A 23066-nucleotide genomic window follows, 5' to 3' on the forward strand; every position below is an offset into this window, starting at 1 on the left:
ATCATGGTGGAAGCCGTTAGCAACATGTACTCATCCTACCTAAGCTCGCACGATCAAGGCACTCCCATTGTTGAATGTGGAGAAGCAATCAATGAGCTTGGTGAGGGAGTGAAATTGGAGCTTCTAGGTGAGGAAGAGGAGTTAAAGCAAGAAGTGCAATAGGAGAAGGATGTAGAGATTATTGAACAAGAGGAAGTAGTGATTAGATATATAGGATATGTTGAGTACATAGAGGAATCTCAAGTTGAAGAGTCGTCTTCCATGAAGTATGAAATTGGTGCTAAAGAGGAGAGTGTACAACCTCCGAAGCATATTATGGTAGAAGATTTTGAAGGGGTCGGTCAAGAGATGGTTTCAATCATTGATGAGTTTCTATCTATAATTGACTCCTCTCCCATTGGGCTTGACATGGAGATTAAAGAAGAAGGTACCTCACTTCCCACAAGCTTGGTGAGCAATGAAGAAGAGAAGAAATTGGAAGAAAGCCATCAAAAAGAAAGAGTGGAAGAAGGGGCACAAGCAACTAGTCCCCTATATATGATGATTCCACATCAACATATGATCCTTTTGAGTTTGAGAAATCCTTTCCCACTATGCTTGGAATTAATGAGGAGGTAGATTTTACTCATCCTCCTATTTATGACTTAAGTGACGAGGAAGAACTTGAAGGCATTGGTGAAGGAGAATGTGAATTTGAGGAAACTTGGCAAGAGGTAGAGCATGAAGAACCGTGCCAAGTAGTGTAAACCCTAGAAGGAGATGGACGGGAGTGGAGCATGTGTTATCAAGACCGTTGGAAACTTCTCTACCTAGGTTACCATCTAATCCTTCATTTGAGTGGGTAAAACTTCTAACTCTTAGCTTTATTATCCCACTTGAATTTGGTTTGCTTGAAACAGATGGCCAACTTAGGGCGCTTTGTGGAATGAAGCATAAGAGGAGAATATTTAGTGGTTGGCGGTGTAAATCTAGGCTCATTATGGTTGGAAGCTCAAAATCGAGGAGCATGGATTGGTGTGTTTCTCAATTGAATGGGTCTAGGAGGATAGTTTGGTTCCCTCATGAGAATTCAGCCTTCTTACCACCCGGAGGAAATCAAAGTGATGAAATTGAAGATGGGTATGAAAACAAAGTGTGGGATTGATGCGTGAGCATCTTATCTATCTTTTCCTAGTGAATTTGCATCTAATTTGTTGAGTTTAATTAAGAATTAATTATATTTTAGCCACTATGGATGCTATTTTGAGTTTTGGGCAATTTTATTTATCTAAGGTAGCATTCGGAGGGATTTGATGAAGTTTCTGCAGAGAAAAAGAAGAAACCAAAGAGATGACCAGCGAAGACCGACGCGGACGCATGGCTCACGCGACTGCGCGGAATGGAGAAATTGCAATGACGCGATCGCGTGCCTGACACGAACGTGTGGACTGGAATCTGCACAAATGACGCGAGCGCGTGGACGACGCGGACGCGTCACATGCGCGATCTGCAATAATACATAAAATGCTGGTTACGATTTTTGGGCTGTTTTTGACCCAGTTTCCAGCCCAGAAAACACATATTAGAAGCTGTAGAATGGACAAAGCAAGTGGTCCCCACCCATCAGCTGAAGACTTGTTAATTAATTCGAATTTAAATTCAAATCTTATCTTTTAGGAAAAGATTATTATTTTTAGTTTTAGATAATTAGATTTTAAATTTATTAGGATTAGTAATATAATAGGACTCTGTACATTTAGACAGGGACACACAGAGCGACATTTTTACCAGAACCCTTATTTTTCTTCTCTGAACCATGAGCAACTAATCCTCCAGTGTTAAGGTTAGGAGCTCTGTCTATTTTTATGGATTTATTCGTTTGATCTATCTAATTTAATCCATGTTTAGATTTATATTTCAATAATTGTTTTCGCTCTTTATTTTATAAATATGGGTGGAACGGAAGTATGACCCATGTTCTAATTGAGTTCTTGTGAAACTTGGAAAAGCTCTTTACTTGAACAACAACTTGAAAACATATTATACTGAATTTTTAATTATTTGTATTTAATGGGATATGTGACATATAATCCCCTTAATTGTGGATAATTAGGATTCTTTTGGCATTTAAACTAGAAATTGATCATCACCCTCTAATTGGAATTAATTGACCAAGGAATTGGCAATTAATGAATTTTAGAGGAGACTAGGAAGGTCTAAGGAATTAGGGTCTAGTCACATATAGTTTGCCATGAAATTAAATCTTGCATGATTAAAATAGTTAGTAAGAAAAATAAATCCGGAAAAATAGATAACTCTAAAACCTTAACTACTTTCTCAAATATTTTATTTCCAACTCATTGTTGCTTGCTTTCTGAAATTCTTAAAGTACTATTTAATGCTCTTTGAATATCTCAAAACTATTTTTTGCTTACCTAACTAATCCTATCAAATGCTCTTGTTGCTTGATCCATCAATCCTTGTGGGATCGACCCTTACTCACGTAAGGTATTACTTGGTACGACCCGGTGCACTTGCTGGTTAGTAGTGTGGGTTGTGAAATTCCGCACCAGGGATCCCGAATTATAAGAAGAGGATCAACTTTGAGAGTCCATGGTTTGTGAAGAACTCCATCAAAGTTTGGAGTTATTAAATTTGAATGATGATGCACAATGGAAGTCCAATCATTGGTGGATGTTCAAGGATGGATTCAAGCACAAGCCACCTTGATGAGAGCTCCACATAAGTCCAACTTAAGGACAATAAACAAAAGTGCTAGGTGGGAGATACCCACTATGGTAAAATCTTTTCATTTTTTCCTTTTTTACATATTGGTAAAATAGGTTTAATTTCATGTTTTGTTTAGTTAGTTAAGTTTAATTGGGAGTCTAGTAGGTTAAATAAGGTTTTATGATGTTTTGGTAGTTGTTTGGAGGCTTGGAATGCTTGGCTTGGTGCAAAAACATAGAAAAATTTCGAAAAACAGAGTACCAACCCACGCGTACGCGTGAAACCAAGAATTTCGACCATCCACGCGCACGCGGCATCCACGCGTTTGCGTGGATCCAAAAATTTCACCTTCCATAGTAAAACCTGAGAGTTATGTGAGTTGCATGCTGGATTTGTGCCCCTAGCACAAAACCAACCCACGCGTACGCGTCACCCCACGCGTACACATCGCATCTCTTAATAACCCATCACGTGTACGCGTGACCTACGCGTACGCGTCGTTCTCATTTTACGCATCCACGCTCATGCATCACTCCACGCATACGCGTGGAGTGCCCTGTCTCACCACCTTCATTTCTTCTCCTCTTTCGATTTCTCTCCTTCTTCTTTCTTCTCTTCTTTTCTTTCCACCCTTCAACCATCATCCAACACTACCAAACACCATTTAACACCATTTCTTTTAGTTAGTTGATTAGTTAGTTAGTTATTTAGTTAGTTTAAATTTCGTTTAATTTCCTATTTTTCATTATAAGTGTTGGATTATTAATCTTATTTACTGTTTATTGCTGCCCATTATTAATTGAATGCTATTCTAGCATAATTGTTTTGATATTCATTATTGGACTCCTTTGTTGAGGTTGTATTTTGATTACTTGGTCTTAAATTTTTATATTTAACATTTTTGAATACCAAGTACATAAGACATTGCCTTTAGGCTTTTAAATCTTTTGAATTGCATGTTCTGACCACCATGCATTCATCATCCATTGTTAGGCAATTGTACATTATCAATGCATTTTTTTTAGGATGCTTGTTTATGATTGAACATCACCCACTTCATGCATTGAGATTCTAGAATTGTGAAGTTGGATCGAAAGCTTACCTAGTGACACATTTTTTAGCTTTTCAAGCTTTGTGGACCATGCTTGCTATGTGATTAATTTTAACTCTTATATCTCTTTTTTTCTAAGTTTCATAGCACCCATGCGTTCCACTTCTATGTCACTTAGGTGTTGCCATAACTTTAATATGTGTCATTGTTTGATGTGTAAGTTTCATATACCATTTTGTTCACTAAGTTCGCTTGCATGTCAATCAATGCACATGCATTATCCAATTTCACAATTGCTTGACACTGCTTGAATGCTTTCTTGCCTCGTCACTACTTGTTTGTATCTTCACTTACAAATCTTCTTAAAGTATTTCAAGCACACTAGGATGAGTGAAGTGCATACTTCTTTTGTATAATAGTGACATAGCTTTTAAATACCAGGGTGTACATTCTAAACCGCATGCAATCTAGGACCCACACACCTATTTCTCATCAATGTCACACTAATTCACTTACTTCATTCTAGTGATTGACCACATTCCAATAATTTACGCTTCCTTGATTTTGTATTTTCTCTTCTTACGGTGTTATTTTCTATTTTTCATGAATGATGCACCATAAGCAAAAATAGAAGCGGAAGAAGGACACGTAGCACCGGTTGACCTACCAGCTGGAGGTAGTAATTTGGAAAGTCGTCGTACCCCCTTGCTCATCTTTGAGTGCACCGAGGACGGTGCAAACTTTTAAGTGTGGGGAGGTCGTCCGACCACTCGGTGTTTTTGGGTGACAAGTTTCTAATCCCAACACTTTTGCATTTCATTTTTTAGGTCTCTTAGGATTTTTAGTTGCATTTTCTTATTTTTCATATGTATATATTAAGCTTAGTCAAAATAATAAAATTTTCCAAGGATTTTATCTTTAGGGAACCCCAATTGATTGAAAAAAATTTTTTTTAGAACTTGCTTGAATTATATACATTGTGGATCATGTTTTTGAGCTAAGAACACAAGCATGTGAGATTTGAGCCTAATTGTGTGGTTACATCATATAACCACTTATTTTTCATTCTTGTGTGCATTATTCTCTTTCTATGATTGTAATCTTTGATTTGTTTGATTCTATATGTCCATTATTTTGTGCATAGATGCACTTATATGATTGAGGCCATTGTTTCGAATAGCTCACTTACCCAAATAGCCTTACCTTTCATCTTTCATTGTTAGCCAACTTTGAGCCTATTCTAAATCCATTTGTTCTTAATTTTAGCACATTACAAGCCCTAAGTGAAAAACAATAAATGTCCCTTGTTTGGATCTTTGATTAACTTAGGCTAGTGAAAGTGCTTATCATTCAATTTTGGGAGAGTTGGGAACATTAGTTGGGATAAAAGGGTGTTTTTATATTTTTGTCAAAATTTTGGGAATTGGGTACATAATCATGTGTTAATTAAATGTAAAACCATATGCATTGATACTTTTGTAGATACTTTATTGCAAAAAGAAAAAAAATATATATATAAAATAATGAAAAAAATATATAGAAAAGAGAAAGAAAAAGAAAGTAATAAAAAGGGGACAAAATACCCCAAAGTAAAGTATAATAAAAATCAATGCACATGTGTTGTGATAAAAAAGAGAATGCATGAGTGTGTGAAAAAGTGAAGAATGGGTAGTTAGGCTAGCATTTAATTTGTATAGGTTGTTATAGGTTAGGTAGGAAGTTTAAGTTAATCAAAGAATCAAATCTCTAGTCCACTTGACCATATACATCCTTACCTTTACCCTAGCCCCATTACAACCTATGGGAAAGTTCTCATGATATTTGTATGCATGCATGAAATAATTGTTAATTTTTAGATAAAAAATGAATCTTGGAAAGCATGATTAGGGGAGAATTTAGTGAATCAACCCTATACACTTGAGTGACTAGAGCGGATATACATCCGGTGAGGGTTCGATTGCTCAATTGCATGTTTCCACCCATGATCATCTTCTCTTGCAAGTTTGCAAAATCTTTCTAATAACTCAATTCAATTTTGGGTTGATTTGATTGCCATTGCCTTAGCCCCTAACTCCATTCAATTGCGTACGTGTGGATGGAAAAACGCCAAGCAACGCGTAAGTGTGACCCACATGTACGCGTCACTGCTCGCACGTGACCTAATTAAAGTGAAAGTGCTGGGAAAAATTTCTAAGTTGCCAGGCCCAAATCCAACTGGTTTTTGAGAGTATTTCATGCAGAATTCAAGTTTGGGCAATGGGGGGAGCACTTAGTTGTAGGATTGGCATCGTGTAGGTTAGTTTCTAGAGAGAGAAGCACCCTCTTCTCTCTAGAATTTGTGTTCTTAGGCTATTTTGCATCTTAGATCTAGGTCCAATTTCTTGTTTTCATCTTGTTTCTACTACAATTTCTTGTTTCTACACTTTAATTCTCTTGGTTCCCTTGTTAGTTTTCCTTTCATGCCTACTTTTATGTTTATGAATGCTCATGTTGGATTTGGATCTCGTTTAATATAATTTGATGTTTGATGTCCCTTTTATTGTTGAATTGAGTCGTTGATTTTACTTTCCTTGCAATTAGTAGTTGGTAGAATTATTATTCTTGCATTTTACCATGCTTTCATCTTATGCCTTATAAGTGTTTGACAAAATGCTTGGTTGGATGTTAGAGTAGATCTTGAGCATTCTTGGCTTGAAAAGAGTAATTAGGCAATCTTGAGTCATCAACACCCAACTCATGTTGGTGATCTAGAGTTGTTAGCTAATTTTGTTTCCATTGACGCTAATCTTTTGATAATTTAATTAGTAAGTTGATTAGAACTTTTGGATTGAGATTAGCTAGTCTTATTAGACTTTCTTTGAGTGTGAAGATAATATTACACCTTCTTCCATCGTCGGGGATGACGTAATAAGATAAATTCTAGTTTATTATTGTGATATGATTAACTAGTCTTGTTTGACGTTCTCCCTATGTGAAGATAACTTGATACCTTCTTCCATTTGTTGGAGTTGACTAAATAAGATGAATTAATCATTGTATGACTAGGATAGAAAGCCTATATTCTCAATCCTTGCCATGAATGTCTCTCTTTATTACTTGCTTTCGTTAATTGCTTACTTGACTTACTTTTCTTGTCATTTATTTTTCTGCCCGTTAACCAAATCAAACCCCTTTGTTCTTCATAGCCAATAATACTTCATTGCAATTCCTTGTGAGACGACCCGAGGTTTGAATACTTCGGTTAATTTTCATTGGGGTTTGTACTTGTGACAAAATCAAATTTTAATTGGGAGGATTGTTTGTTGGTTTGGAAGCTATGCTTACAACGAAGTTCTTATTTCTATAAGAAGAATTTCTAGACCACCAAAGAAAACTCTTCATCAATGCCCGGCGGCCAAAGGCTCCAGCAGCGGCGGATTTGGCGGCGACGGGTCCATCAGCGGCGACAGAATGCGACAGCTCTTCTTCTCTCTCGCATTTTGTCTCCTGTCGGTGACACACTCCATGACGGCAGAGCAAGCATGAACGGCGACGACGCGGGCTGGAGGTGACGGCGCGAACGGTTACGACGTGGGCTGGAAGTGACGGCGCGAACGGCGGCGACGGCTTCCTCTTCTCCCCGTTGCTCTCTTTCTCTTCCTCTTGTGCGTGATGACAACGCTGTTGTGACGACCTCTCCTCCCCTACGCGCATCTCTGCTCCCCAACGACGACCAAGGCGACGCAACGGCGCGGCCTACTAGCTCCGGTGCCCCTCCATCAGCGCTCCTTCACCCTCATATCTCCCTCTCTTCTTCCCCCTTTCCTTCTTTCCATCTTCCCTTCTTTTCTTTTGTCTAAAACTGATGAGTTATGAGTGTTAGGGTTTAAGGAAGGGGCTGCGGCGCTGAGAGAAGAGTAAGGGTGGGTTAGGGTAGAAAATTAGGGTTTGTGTATAAAATTGGGAGTTTTTTGGTTTAATTTGTGTAAGGTAATTTTAATAAAATTGGAGTATAGAGTATTAATTTAAAAAACTTATTTAATCCCTAAAATTACTTCAAGATATTATTTGTGGTATAAAAATACTAATTGATTCTTAATCAATTTCTCTAATTGACAATACATAGTAATATAATCAATTTTCTTTATCCCTAAAAATTAAAATATTGAATTATGAAAATATAAATTTAAATTAAGTCATATAAAATTCTCATTATTTAACAACTACTAACTTTATAACTTAAATATAGAGAATAACTTAATAATGATAAAATTAGATAAAATTCTAATTTAAATAGCCAAACCTCATTATTTTTGAGTTTCTAAAACTTTAAATTGTAAATAGAAAAATAATCCAAAATTATAGATTTTGGATAAAAACCTTAATTTATTTTAAATTTAATTAATAAAAAATACCTTTAATTATTCTCAATAAAATAGTTTCTGAAATTAAAACTGTAATTAAATATATAATTTAAAATTAGTTTAAAATAAATTTTTTTTAAATTTTGAGTCTTACATCTGACCAATAAAAAATAATCTAATAACTTATATTTTAATGTAATTAAGATTCTGCACTGTATATTAATGTTCTTTTAATTTTAACGTATTTGAAATTATGCACTATATATTGATGTGTAGTTAAAAATTGCTGTGAATTTAATCATTTGCCTTCTGCTATTGAGCTTACATCATTTTGAAATTCCCTCACGAATGATTGTATTCATTTAATCTTCTCACTGTTGAGTTGTTAATAGAGCAAATGTTGATGGAATTTTATTTATTTTTTTTGTTGGCCAATTGGATTTTGTCAGAGTGTTGAGTTGTTATAAATTAAACGATGCTTCTCTCTTATTAGGTGATTAATTATTATATTAAATGATTATCAGATTATGTTTTGTGTTGTATTAAATCATTATATTAAATGATTATGTTTGCTTCACCGCAGTTCCTGTGATGAGCTTAATGATTACGCTTGGCTTCTGAGCTTATATAGGTCACAATTTTTTTCATGAGTGTACACTTTTTGCTGATTAATCATTAGCTTAAACAGTATTGTTTAGTATTGATGGGATTTTTCACCAATATTTTGCTTATTCTTGTGATACTTTTAACTAGTGCATAGTGGTGATGAGTTTGTATTATTTGAAATTCGGCACTATATATTTTTTGATTAAAATTTTGCACCTTTTATATGCAGAGTTTGGTGTCAACTTTTGATGAATTATTTTTAGGTGTTGTTCGGGACTGCGGTTACCGGACGGTTCAGGTTGAGGTGTAAAAGGGCAGGATTGCTTCGCCTGAAACGAACGTGCCGAGATCGGGTCTGCCGAGTAGCCGAGCTCTCTTTGTGGAATGATGGAGAGTGGGGGGTCACCTGCAAAGACACTCCGACGCTCTAGTCAGTCAGTGTGCAGGCGAGAAAGGGGTTAGGTAGGATATGTGACATACCTCGAGGGAAGGGCAAATCCTTCCCTATTTATACCGTGTCAGAGGTGGGCCCTGAGGGGACAAGCCCATTTTCCTCGAAGCTTCCTCAACTGTGTTGAGAGAATGGCGAGGACGCGTGTCCAGGCACCGTGGCGAGTGTTGAGGACTCGACCGCTCGGGTCGGGTTCTCGATGGGTCGGGCCGACCCGTTCGTGGTTTGGACCGGACCGTAACAGTGCCCCTACGCGCCGGCAATCAGCCGCATGGGCTGTTGGTGGCGAGTTGCTTCTGTCTTCGTAGTCGCTAGGTCGGTCGTTCGTGTGGGAGACGCGCCACTCGCATGCGTGCCCGTTCGTAATTCGGGGCGTTCATTCGTCACCTCGTTTCTCGCGCAGGGCATTGAATGCTCATAAAGAGTTGAAAAACCCCGTGTGTAAAGACTATTTTGCCCCCAGGCCTTTCGCGCTTTCCCTACGGCAGTTTTAAACAGTTTCACATTTTTTCTCTTCCCTACTTGTTTCTTCTGATCATTTTTGTTCTTCCTTCTTCTTGCATTCCCCATCGTCCAGAAGTTCTTTCCATCGTTCTAGCACGTTTCGTTCCTGCTCGAATTTTCCTAATAATTCAGGTAATCACCATTTTCCTTCTGCCTCAATGGTTTTCTGCATGTTTATTATAGGCATCTTTTGTGCTTGTTTTTACCTCTGTGAATAGACGTACTTTCTTTCCATCGAATATGGTGTGCCATGGGGGGTTACCATTCTGGCTTTGGTCTTATTTGGTCTCCCTTTTAGCTATACTTAGTTTGGGTTGTGGGGTAGATGACGTGTGGGTTTTTGGGTTTTTCCTGGCTTCCGACCTCATGGACTAACTGAGCGGTGCCCCCACTGTAGGTATGCCTCGTGTCGTTAGCCGGGCTTCTAGTTCCGCCGTGGGTTATGACCCATATGCCTGGGTTGTTTCCGATCTTAGGGACTCCCCCAACCAGATGGGTGAGGAGGAGCTCACAGAATTCCGTCAGGCTGAGTACCTGTGTGGGGGTACCGATGAGGAGGCTAATTACGACGTTTATGTCCCTGCTCCTCACGAGCGGCTGTATGAGATTAACTTCAACGCTCCCCGGGTTGCCGATTGGATCTGGTTTTATAAGGCCATGTTCACCCAAGTTGGGGTTCGCATCCCTTTTTCTCCCTTCCAGATGGGCCTTCTTAATTGGATCTCGGTGGCGCCATCTCAGCTGCATCCGAACAGTTGGGCTTCCATCCGCTGCTTCGAGATGGTGTGCGAATACTTGGAGCTGCCGATCTCCGTCGATGTCTTCCTCTATTTTTTTAATCTAACAAACCCTTCGAAGGAGGGGAAACATAAGAAAGGGTTCATGTCCTTCCGGTCTGCCCAAGGCCGGAGGATTTTCGGCTTGTTTGAGGACTCCTATCATGGGTTCAAGGATAAGTATTTTAAAGTCCGTCCAGTTAAGGGTCGTCACCCTTTTTGGTTGTCATTAGAAAAGGAGCGCCTTATCCCGACATGCTGGAGCTTTGGGGCGGGGTCTAATCCTTTTATCAAGGTTACTTACAAAGGGATGTCGGTTGTGGATCGGAGGATAGCCGACATATTGTGGGCAGTTCTCGGGAGAAATAATGTGAATTCTCATCTCCTAATGGGTAACCGAGAGGCCGCCCGAGATTATATTCGTGAGTTGCTCTTGTCGTGTAGTCGTTTGCATGATTGTTTACTCTTGCTTTCACTAACTTGTTCATTTCTTGTTTGTAGTGGGACTTTCTGCCGAAGTGACCGGCATGGAGAACTTGTTCCATACCTTCCTTCAGGAGGACGAAGGCGAAGAGACCGAGGGACAATCGGCAGCGGTTCCTGCTGGCGGGGCGGCCCAGACGGCACCCCCTCCTCCCGACGTCGCCATGACCACGAATGTTGCCACTCCGACGTCCGCGTCCCCAATCCCTCAGGAAGTACCTATTCCTGGGCACTCGTCTTCTTCACGTCGAGAGGAGGAGGAAGAGCTGTCTGTCATTCCTACCCCCAAGAGACAGAGGTCGCAGTCTAGTCCCGAGGGGGTCTTGACTGTCATGGAAAGGAACTTTGATGCTGGGGCGTTCATAGATGCTCAGTTGCTTCCCGGCACGGAGGAACATTTCCATGGCACTGACCTCTCGGGGCAGGCACGATGGATGTACCGCACCCTCCTTCGCGGTGCAGTCATAGCCCGGAAGGCTGAGTTTGAACTTTCGGGTATGGCCTCGCTTCGTCGGAAGCTTGAGTCCGCAGTCGCTGCCAACAACAAGTACAAAACTCAAGTTGAAACGCTTCAAGGGCAACTGGTCGAGGTGGGGAATAAGCTCGAGGCCGCCGAAAAAAAGACTGCGTCGGCCGAGGAGAAGTTAAAAACTGCCGACGCGTCTGTATCTCGTCTGACAGAGCAAGAGATGACCCTGAAGAGCCAGCTGAGCGCCGCACAAGGTCGGGTGGCCGCTTTGGAGAAGGAACGGGATGACGCGGTTGCGGCTGCTAAGTCCGCTCGGGATGAGGCCGAGGTGTTCAAGCAGAGGCACAAGGCGGTTAAGGAGCAGGGTAAGAATGCGATTTTCATGACTAAAGAAGCCCTCAAAGCTCAAGTGAAGATTATTGCCCCTGATTTTGATGTGTCGGCAATTGGCGTCTTTAAGACCATCAAGGATGGGAAGGTCGTCGACATGCCAAAGAAGTGATATTTGTAATGCCGAACTCTTCTTTTCTGTTGAACCGTTGTTCGAATCGAAACTTTTGTGCCCGTTAGTGGGTTTGTTGGTTTGTTTGCGCGCATGTTTATTTTTTAGTCTATTGGTTTACTCGCCTTTGCCGTTACGGCGTTTTTTCGTGTTGTGGCCGTTTATTATGTTCTTGGCCTAAGGGGCTCCCGGGGTGATCAGTCCCGAGGCCGCGTATCCTCGTTTGCATGGTGGTCGCTCAAAAAGGTTAAACACATAATAGTAAAACATAGGCAAGCATAGCAATTGGTAATTAAGCAAATTTTATCACTGTAACAAAGGCATTGAGGTGCTATTACAAAGTAAGTGACTTAGGAGTAAAAGCTTCTTAAGTTATCTGCGTTCCATGTCCTCGGGATCTCTTTGCCGTTGAGCTTTTCCAGCTTGTATGCGCCCTTACCGATCACCTCTTTGACTCTGTAGGGTCCTTCCCAGTTTGCTGCCAGTTTTCCTTCTCCCGGGGTCGTCGGGCCGACGTCATTGCGCCTTAGGACGAGGTCGTTTGCTTCAAATTTTCTTTTGAGTGCTTTGGCGTTGTAGCGCAGGGCCATTCTTTGCTTTAGCGCTGCGTCGGCCAAGTGGGCCATCTCCCTGGCTTCATCTATCAGGTCCTTCTCTACAGCTTCTTCTACTCCCTTCAGAAGTAGTCGTGGGCTCGGCTCCCCGATTTCCACGGGTATTACCGCATCTAGCCCATACGTTAGTCAAAAGGGGGTCTCTTTAGTGGAAGATTACTCGGTTGTACGGTAGGACCAGAGGACCGAGGCGAGCTCGTCGGCCCAAGCACCCTTCTTATTGTCCAGCCGCTTCTTGAGTCCTAGCAGGATGATCTTGTTTGCGGACTCGACCTGCCCGTTTGTTTGGGGATGTTCCACCGAGGAGAACCTCTGTTTTATGCCCAGGCCGGTGAGGAGTTCTGTGAATTTCTTGTCGGTAAACTGTGTTCCATTGTCCGAGATGACGGTTTCTGGGATACCGAACCGTGTTATCACCTGCCTCCACATGAATTTTCTGCAATTGGACGAGGATATGCTGGCCAGCGGCTCGGCCTCTACCCATTTGGTGTAGTAGTCAATAGCGACTATAAGGTACTTGACTTGCCCGGGGCCAACCGGGAAAGGTCCTAAGAGGTCAACTCCCCATTGTGAGAATGGCCGGGAGGACGTTAGCAAGCTAAGATCGGAGGCCGGTGCTCTGTGGAAGTTGGCGATTTCTTGGCATTTGACACACTTCCTAACAAATTCTTTGGAGTCAGCCATCATTGACGGCCAATAGTATCCGGCTCGGATTAATTTTCTTGCTAGGGCTTTGCCTCCTATGTGATGGCCGCAGCACCCTTCATGGACTTCCCTGAGGACGTAATCCGTCTGGTCGGGGTGCAAGCATTTCAGCAGGGGCTGGTTGAATCCTTTCCTGAACAATTGACCCTGGATGATCGCGTATCTGGCTGCTTCCCTTCTCAGTTTCTTAGCATCCTTTTTGCTGTCGGGAAGTCTGCCGTTTTCTAAGAAGTCGGTGATGGCGTCCAACTACGAGGGGCTTAGCTTCGAGAGGTGCAGGGTGACTGCCGGTTCCTTCATCATTCCTTGGATTAGAGATCGGTTGCCTTCTCCCGATTTTGTGCTAGCCAATTTCGATAGGAGGTCTGCTCGTGTATTCCTTTCTCTCGGTACGTGGTGGATCGTGACTTCCTCAAACTTTCGGCTCAAATCCTTGACTTTTTCCAAGTACTTTTGTAATAGCGAGTCCCTGGCTTGGTAGCTCCCGTTTACTTGGGAGGTGACTGATGTGCGGAAAACGATCCGACACAAAACTCACCGGCAAGTGTACCGGGTCGCATCAAGTAATAATAACTCACATGAGTGAGGTCGATCCCACAGGGATTGAAGGATTGAGCAATTTTAGTTTAGTGGTTGATTTAGTCAAGCGAATCAAGTATTGATTGAGTGTTTGGTATCCAACAGTAAGTAAATGACAGTAAATGTAAAGGGGGAGGGGTAGAATTGCAGAAATTAAAAGAAACTGAAAGTAAAAGGACTGAATCTTAAAGAACAAGAAATTAAATGACTGAAACTTAAAGTGCAAGAAATGTAAATTGCAGTAACTTAAAGTGCAAGGAATATAAAATGCTTGAATGAAAAAGGGATTTGAGGACTGGGATTTCAGAATCTAAGCAAAGAGAAATTGAATTGCAACAATTAATAGAGCAGAAATTGAATTAGAAGCAATTAGAACTCAAACAGTAAGGAAAGTAAGTGCAGCAAAGGTTCACAGAAGAACCAAGAGGAAATTGGAATCTCAGGACTCCAAAAACTAGGTAGCAAAGCCTAGATCTCAATTGCCTTCCCAGATCCAAGTTCACAAAGCAATTAACAAGAAACTGAAGGAGAAGCAGTAAAGGAAATGTAAATGAATTCAATTATGCAGAAGAGAAATTAAAGAGCTCTTGAGTGGAGATTGAGACAGAATTTCCTCAATTCTTAACACCCAAGACTCAAATAAGAAAAGTAGCAATTGCCCAAGCAAGAACCAGGAAGAAGAGAGATCAATTCTCTTCCCAAGTTCTCAGAAATCTTGGTGAAGTCTCTCAAAGAAAAATTGAAAAATTCAAAGCTCTAAGCCAAAAGTGCCAAATTCAAAAGTCAAGTAAAAGGTCCTAATTACATTAAACTAGCTCCTATTTATACACTTTCTATTCTTGGATCTTGGGGTTTGGATGGGCTTTTGAATTGTTGAAGAAATGAATTAAATTGGATTTTTAATTCAAATTTTGGCCCATGAAGAATTGCTTCCAGGAGGCTGCCCTGCCCTTGCGGAGGGCAGGGCAGGGCAGAACTTTTTGGCGCGCCAGAATGGTGCCTGTGCGTGCTGCTGGTGCTGCCGAGTGATGCCTTGGTGCGCCAGAATGGTGCGCTGGCCGTGCCACAACAAAATGCTGCCCTGCCCTCGCGGAGGGCAGGGCAATGTCTCCAAATTGAAGTCCCGTGTTCGAGACTTGGATGATGTGCACGCTACCTATTTTCCTTGGTTCTCTTGGTACCAAAGTGAGGCTTAATTCCTTGCTTCCTCATGGTGCCTTGTTCGATTTTTGTAGCAAGCATAGTTGAACTTTTTCTTTGAATTTCTTCCCTTGGTGAGTCCGATACTGCCCTTGAGGAGGGCAGGGCAATATTTTGATCTTCTTGATTCCAAGGCACAGATTTGTGCTCTGCCCTTGTCGTGGGCAGGGCAGAGTTGCCTTTCACTCCTTGTTCCCTTATGTTGCCCTCCTAGAGGGCAGTGTGCCCTTGTGGAGGGCAATGCTTGCTTCCTCCATTATGCGCCACGCCTTTTTCTCCTTGGGCCACGCTTCCTTAAGCCACGCTTCCTCTTTTCTTCTTTTCTTCACCTATAATAAACCAAAACAACCACTCAAAGTATCACTAAATTCACAAGGCTTATAAATCAATTAAAAATCAATTAAATTTAGCTGAAACCTCATGAGTTAACATTAATTTCATGGTGGTTGTTTGATTTAAAGAAGTTATGCATTTTTACTCCAAACCACTTACTTAGGATGCAAGAAAGTGCATAAAGACTAATAAAACAAGTGAAATTAGCTTGAAAAATGGGTATATGATGACCAGTCATCACAACACCAAACTTAAATCTTGCTTGTCCCCAAGCAAGCATCAAAACTAAGAGAAAATGAAATGAACAAGAAAAGATAACATATCCTTATTAGGCAAATAGCAGAACTTGATTTATGGAGTCTTTATGCAGACAATGATAACTCAAGTTATTGTTTGCTGTTACATAATATACATCTTTCCTCAAAGGCTTACTAAACTTGCTGTTATAAGGTTTATTCTTTCTTTGCTCCCTTGCTAACTTTTCTTTTCTCATGTTGCTTAACAAGCTTATTATTCTTTTGGAGGCTTGGTGTCTAATGTTGTAGTAGTAGCCTTTGGCTTTATTTTTACTCAATATCTTTCCACCACAGACACATGGCTCACTATTTCTTCCTAGGATCATTGATGCCCAGCATCTCTTTGGATAACTAAATGTTCTGTATCTAAGTTGCTCTTTATTGTGGACTTTCAATTGGCCATCCCAAATCAGTTGATCTAAGTGACCGGATTTTAAAATACCCCTCAGAATTTACTTATCCAAGCATATCCTAGTACAAGAACACCACAGGCATATGTCCTAGGGTCCAAGCTATTGGTGTCCAACCTTTATTCTTTGTTTTTCTTGCCACATTGGCTTTTTTTTCTTCCTTTTCTTTCTATTTTATTTTTTTGTTCTCAAGGGCTTTTTCTTTATTGATAGGAACCTTTATAACAGCAAGCTAGCTCACACTTCAATGAAAATGATACTATGCAGCAATTATTTCATGAGTTATGCATTTAATCAAACATATATACTACCATTAACTTCCATTCTACTTATGCAACATTGGATTTTTACTTTTCTATTCAAACAATTCTCTTTTATTCAAGCACATGGGAAACAAAACAAAATTCAAGCTAAGTGATGAATGACAAGCACTGTGCAGATTAGCATTCTTGATCAAGCAATTTCACTTGCAACTAAATAAACACTTTAGCGGGATATATAATGGTTCCCATGTTCAAAACGATACACAGCAGCAAGGATTAAGTTTAGATACAACCTTTGAAGTTGCAGCCCTTTGATTCTTCCTTCTGTTGTGTTTTCTTTGAGTTAAGATGCTCAATATCTTTAATTGTAGACTCATTTCCTGCATAATTCTCAAAGTTGCTTGCTTCTCAAGCCCTTAATTGCATGGTTAGTGTGCATAAATTGAGTGTGGCTCTTGGATTTATTTTGGTGTGGGAACACCAAACTTAATTGTTTGCCACTATCTCAGATGCAACAAGTTAACCATATTTGAAACCCTGTGTCTTTGCTAAAGGTTATGGAATTAAAAACTAGAAAACAGTTAAGTAGTTGAATAATTTGTTTGATTGCTTGGAGCTAGCATTGTGCAGGAAGTGAGAATGTGCTTTTAAGTGAGATTTTTGGTGGAACACCAAACTTAGAATCCTTCATTCTCCCTTAAATTGTTTTGGTGTGCAACACCAAACTTAGCTCCTTGCAATGCATACCAATTATTCAACATTTTTATTGAAAAAGCTATGAAAAGAAAACTACCTCAGGTTGGGTTGCCTCCCAACAAGCGCTATTTTATTGTCACTAGCTTGACATTGACCTCCCTTTAGGGTGGTTGATGTTGGTGATGTCTCAACTTGTCACCTCTCACTGTAATCTTTCTCTGTGTGCCTTGATGCTCAATTTCCATATGTTCAAGAGAAAGTACTTGGTTGACAGTGTAATAATCTTTTGTTCCCAACTGTTGATACACTAGTTGCACCTTGTCACCTTTGGAGAATCCTTCAGTTGGGATTTTCTTATTCTTCCACCCCTTGTAGCCCTTTTTCTTGTTTTTCTTCTTTTTCTTCCTTGTTGATATGTTTTCTTTGACAGTGACTTGAGTTGTGATACCTTCCTTCTTGTTTATCATCCCAGCTTCTTTTTGAATTCCTTTTTCTTCTTGCAGCTGCTTGTTTTCCTGTTCTACTGCCTTGTCGGTTGCTTGCTTTGGAAGGAAGTCACTACTTGTCTTGCTTGTTTCTTCATTCCTTTGTAATTCTGGAAAGACTTTCAAGGTGATGCTCTCCTCATGCATCCTGAGGGTTAGCTCTCCCTGTTCTATATCCACAATGGCTCTAGCAGTGGCCAAAAATGGTCGACCAAGTATTATGGAGTCATTTCCATTTTCTGAAGAATCCAGGATCACAAAATCTGCCGGATAGATGAACTTGTCAACCTTAACTAAAAGGTTCTCAATCAGCCCTTTAGGATATACTACTGATTGGTCCACCAACTCCAAGGACATCTGTATTGGTTTCACCTCCTCTATGCCAAGCTTTTTCACTAAAGAAGATGGGATTAGATTTATGCTTGCTCCTAAGTCACACATCCCCTTGTTGATGAATAGGCTTCCAATAGTGCAGGGTAGGAAGAAACCTCCAGGATCTTCAAGCTTGGAAGGGAGTCCCTTTTTGATGAGTGCACTGCATTCTTCACTAAGCATTACAGTCTCCTTCTCATTCCAACTTCTCTTCTTGTTGATGAGCTCCTTTAAGAACTTGGCATACAGAGGCATCTGTTCCAATGCCTCAGCCAAAGGTATGTTGATTTCCATCTTCTTGAAAATTTCAAGAAATTTGTGGAAATGCTGATCCTTTGTCTCTTTGTGGAATCTTTGAGGATAAGGTATTGGGGGTGTCAAGCTTTTCTCCCCTTGAAGTTGTCTTGGAATTGGTTCTTCCATGATCTTCTTTTCCTTCTTCAGATTCTGTGGTTGGTTGTTTTCCTCTGTGAGTTTTTCTGGGACATTCTTGCTTGTCATGTCCTTGTTGATGGCTTCATCATTCTTTGTTGACTCTTTGTCATTCTTCACAAGCTTCTTGGTTGCTCCTTGGTTACCATCCACTAATATCTTTCCACTCCTTAGTTGCACGACTTTGCATTCTTCCTTTGGGTTAGGAATGGTGTCACTTGGTAGTGAACTTGATGGTTTTTCAACAGAAATCTGTTTGGAGATTTGTCCAATTTGCCTTTCTAAGTTCTTCATGGAAGCTTCTTGGTTCTTTGTTGTCAATTCTTGGTTCTTCATCATTTTCTCCATGAGCAGCTCTAGATTAGTGATCCTCTGAGATTCTTGTGAGATGGGTTGGTTTTGGGGTGTTGTTGGATGATGGTAAGTGCTTTAGTTAGTTGGGTGGTTATTGGGTAGGTGATGGTTAGAGTTGGGGTAATTATTTTGTGGTTTTCTGTATGTATTTTGGTTAATGTTTGGCTGGGGGTTGTGGTTTGTGTTTTTCCAATTGTTCTGACTTGAGTTTCTTTGCCATGGTTGTTGGTTTTGATTGTGGTTGTCTCCCCATCTGAGGTTGGGATGGTTCTTCCAAGATGGATTGTAAGTATCACCATAGACTTCATTTGTCCCAGGATTTTGGTTATGCATGTACTGGACTTGCTCTTGCTGTTGCTCCTCTTGAGTTTCTTCACTTTGCACCCATGTGGTTGATGGTTGGCTTGTGGTGCTCACTGCTGCTACTTGCAGGCCATCAATTCTTTTGGCCATTTGCTCAAACTGTTGTTGAATCTGCTACTGCATCATCTTGTTCTGAGCTAGAATTGAATCAATTCCTTCCAACTCCATTACTCCTCTTTTTTGTGGTGGTTGGCGTTGTCTTTGATGAGCAAAGAAATATTGGTTGTTGGCCACCATATCAATGAGGTTTTGAGCTTCCTCTGTAGTTTTCATGAGTTGTAATGAGCCTCCAGCTGAATGATCAAGTGCTTCTTGAGCCTTCAGAGTAAGTCCTTCATAGAAGTTTTGCAACTTATCCCACTTAGTAAACATCTCTGGTGGACATTTCCTCAATAGTGCCTTATACATTTCCCATGCTTCATATAAATTCTCAGCCTCCATTTGAGTAAATGTCTACACCTCAGTCTTCAATCTTATGATCCTTTGAGGGGGATAAAATTTGGCAAGGAACTTGCTCACCAAGTCATCCCAAGTGTTGATGCTTTCCTTTGGAAATGTTTCTAGCCATTGAGTGGCTTTGTCCCTGAGAGAGAATGGAAAGAGCAACAACTTGTAACTGTCAGGAGGCACACCATTGGTTTTGACAGTGTCACAAATCCTCAAGAAGGTGGATAAATGTTGATTCGGATCCTCCAATGGCCCTCCTCCAAAAGAACAGTTGTTTTGGACTAGTGTGATGAGCTGTGGTTTTAGTTCAAAGTTGTTTGCATTGACATTGGGGGGGGAGAATGCTACTCCCACAATGTCTAGCATTTGCAAATGTGTAGGAAGCCAGTACTCTTTTTTGTTGTAGGTTATTGTTGGCTCCTCCTTCTGGTTGATTGGGATTTGATGGATCTCCTTCCATTTCTTGGAATTCCTCCTCAGATTCTTCCTCTCCAATGACGTTCTTCCCTCTTTCAGCTCTTCTTATTCTTCGAAGAGTTATTTGGTCAATTTCAGAGAGAATAGGGGAGGATCTTCCTGTACCTGACATACAAACACACAATAAGAAACACACAGATCCAGAAAACCAGTGAAACTTCACTCTATTGCTAGAGTGAGATTTTTGTTAGTTTAAGCAAAAATACAAACAATTAGTGTGTTAGAGAAACAGAAAAGCAAAAGTGCTTGATCTAGACCTCCACTTCACTTAATCATTGTCAATCTATTTCAATCCCCGGCAACAGCGCCAAAAACTTGATGTGCGGAAAACGATCCGACACAAAACTCACCGGCAAGTGTACCGGGTCGCATCAAGTAATAATAACTCACATGAGTGAGGTCGATCCCACAGGGATTGAAGGATTGAGCAATTTTAGTTTAGTGGTTGATTTAGTCAAGCGAATCAAGTATTGATTGAGTGTTTGGTATCCAACAGTAAGTAAATGACAGTAAATTTAAAGGGGGAGGGGTAGAATTGCATAAATTAAAAGAAACTGAAAGTAAAAGGACTGAATCTTAAAGAACAAGAAATTAAATGACTGAAACTTAAAGTGCAAGAAATGTAAATTGCAGTAACTTAAAGTGCAAGGAATATAAAATGCTTGAATGAAAAAGGGATTTGAGGACTGAGATTTCAGAATCTAAGCAAAGAGAAATTGAATTGCAACAATTAATATAGCAGAAATTGAATTAGAAGCAATTAGAACTCAAACAGTAAGGAAAGTAAGTGCAGCAAAGGTTCACAGAAGAACCAAGAGGAAATTGGGATCTCAGGACTCCAAAAACTAGGTAGCAAAGCCTAGATTTCAATTGGCTTCCCAGATCCAAGTTCACAAAGCAATTAACAAGAAACTGAAGGAGAAGCAGTAAAGGAAATGTAAATGAATTCAATTATGCAGAAGAGAAATTAAAGAGCTCTTGAGTGGAGATTGAGACAGAATTTTCTCAATTCTTAACACCCAAGACTCAAAGGAAGAAAAGTCAACAATTGCCCAAGCAAGAACCAGAAGAAGAGAGATCAATTCTCCTCCCAAGTTCTCAGAAATTGGTGAAGAAATGAATTAATTGGATTTTTAATTCAAATTTGGCCCATGAAGAATTGCTTCCAGGAGGCTGCCCTACCTTGCGGAGGGCAGGGCAGAACTTTTTGGCGCGCCAGAATGGTGCCTGTGCGTGCTGCTGGTGCTGCCAGTGATGCCTTGGTGCGCCAGAATGGTGCGCTGGCCGTGCCACAACAAAATGCTGCCCTGCCCTCGCGGAGGGCTGGGCAATGTCTCCAATTGAAGTCCCGTGTTCGAGACTGGATGATGCGCACGCTACCTATTTTCCTTGGTTCTCTTGGTACCAAAGTGAGGCTTAATTCCTTGCTTCCCATGGTGCCGTTCGATTCTAGCAAGATAGGTGAACTTTTTCTTTGAATTTCTTCCCTTGGTGAGCCCGATACTGCCCTTGAGAGGGCAGGACAATGTTTTGATCTTCTTGATTCCAAGGCACAGATTTGTGCTCTGCCCTTGTCGTGGGCAGGGCAGAGTTGCCTTTCACTCCTTGTTCCCTTATGTTGCCCTCCTAGAGGGCATGTGCCCTTGTGGAGGCAATGCTGCTTCCTCCATTATGCGCCACGCCTTTTTCTCCTTGGGCCACGCTTCCTTAAGCCACCCTTCCTCTTTTCTTCTTTTCTTCACCTACAATAAACCAAAACAACCACTCAAAGTATCACTAAATTCACAAGGCTTATAAATCAATTAAAAATCAATTAAATTTAGCTGAAACCTCATGAGTTAACATTAATTTCATGGTGGTTGTTTGATTTAAAGAAGTTATGCATTTTCACTCTAAACCACTTACTTAGGATGCAAGAAAGTGCATAAAGACTAATAAAACAAGTGAAATTAGCTTGAAAAATGGGTATATGATGACCAGTCATCAGTGACGACCTGTGAATCACTACATATCTCCAACCTTGTTGCCCCGACCTCCACCGCTAGGGTTAAGCCTCCTATAAGGGCTTCATATTCCGCTTGGTTGTTCGAAATGGGGAATTCAAACTTGATCGACTATTCGTACACGACCCCGACCGGGCTCTCTAGGATGATCCCGGCGCCCCCGAACGTCTGGTTGGAGGCCCCGTCCACATGGAGCCTCCACCGTGTGCCCGTTTCGTCGGTTGGTTCTCCCGTCACTTCTACCAGGAAATCCGCCATCACTTGCGCCTTGATTGCTTGTCGAGGCTCGTACCGTATGTCGTATTGGGAGAGTTCGATGGACTATGTCATCATCCTTCCAGCCAAATCCGATTTCTGGAGTACTTGCCGGATTCCTTGGTCCGTCCTTATGACGATCTGGTGACCTTGGAAGTACTGTTTTAGCCTCCTCGAAGTGGTCAAGAGTGCCAGAGCTAGCTTTTCCAGTTTGCTGTACCTTAGTTCTGCCCCTTGTAGGGCTCTGCTCATGAAATAGATTGGCTATTGAGCCCTTCCTTCCTCTCGTACTAGAACCATGGCCAGGGCTTCCCCTGTTATGGCGAGGTATAAGTATAGCGGCTCTCCGTCTTTTGGCTTTCCGAGTACAGGGGGTGCCGCTAGGATTTCCTTGAAATGTCTAAAGGCTTCTTCGCACGCGGGCGTCCATTCGAATGTTATTCCTTTCTTCATGAGGTTAAAGAAAGGTAAGGCCTTTGTTGCTGAAGCTCTGAGAAAACGGGATAGCGAGGTCAGCCGCCCTGCCAACCTCTGGACGTCTTTGATACAACCCGGGCTCTTCATCTGGAGCACCGCTTGGCATTTCTCCGGGTTAGCTTCTACCCCACTTTGGGTTATCATGAACCCTAGGAACTTTCCAGCTTCCATAGCGAAGGCGCATTTGAGGGGATTAAGTCTCATACCATGTTGTCGGAGAGACACGAACACACTTCTCAGGTCATTCAGGAGGTCGTCAGGTCGTGCAGTCTTTGCGAGGATGTCATCCACATAAACCTCCACCGTCTTGCCAATGAGGTTACCAAATATTTTGTCCATCAGTCTTTGGTATGTCGCTCCCGCGTTCTTTAGGCCGAACGGCATTACCTTGTAGCAGAAGATTCCTCCAGG

Source organism: Arachis stenosperma, chromosome 3, assembly GCF_014773155.1.
Source record: "Arachis stenosperma cultivar V10309 chromosome 3, arast.V10309.gnm1.PFL2, whole genome shotgun sequence".
NCBI lineage: Eukaryota > Viridiplantae > Streptophyta > Magnoliopsida > Fabales > Fabaceae > Arachis > Arachis stenosperma.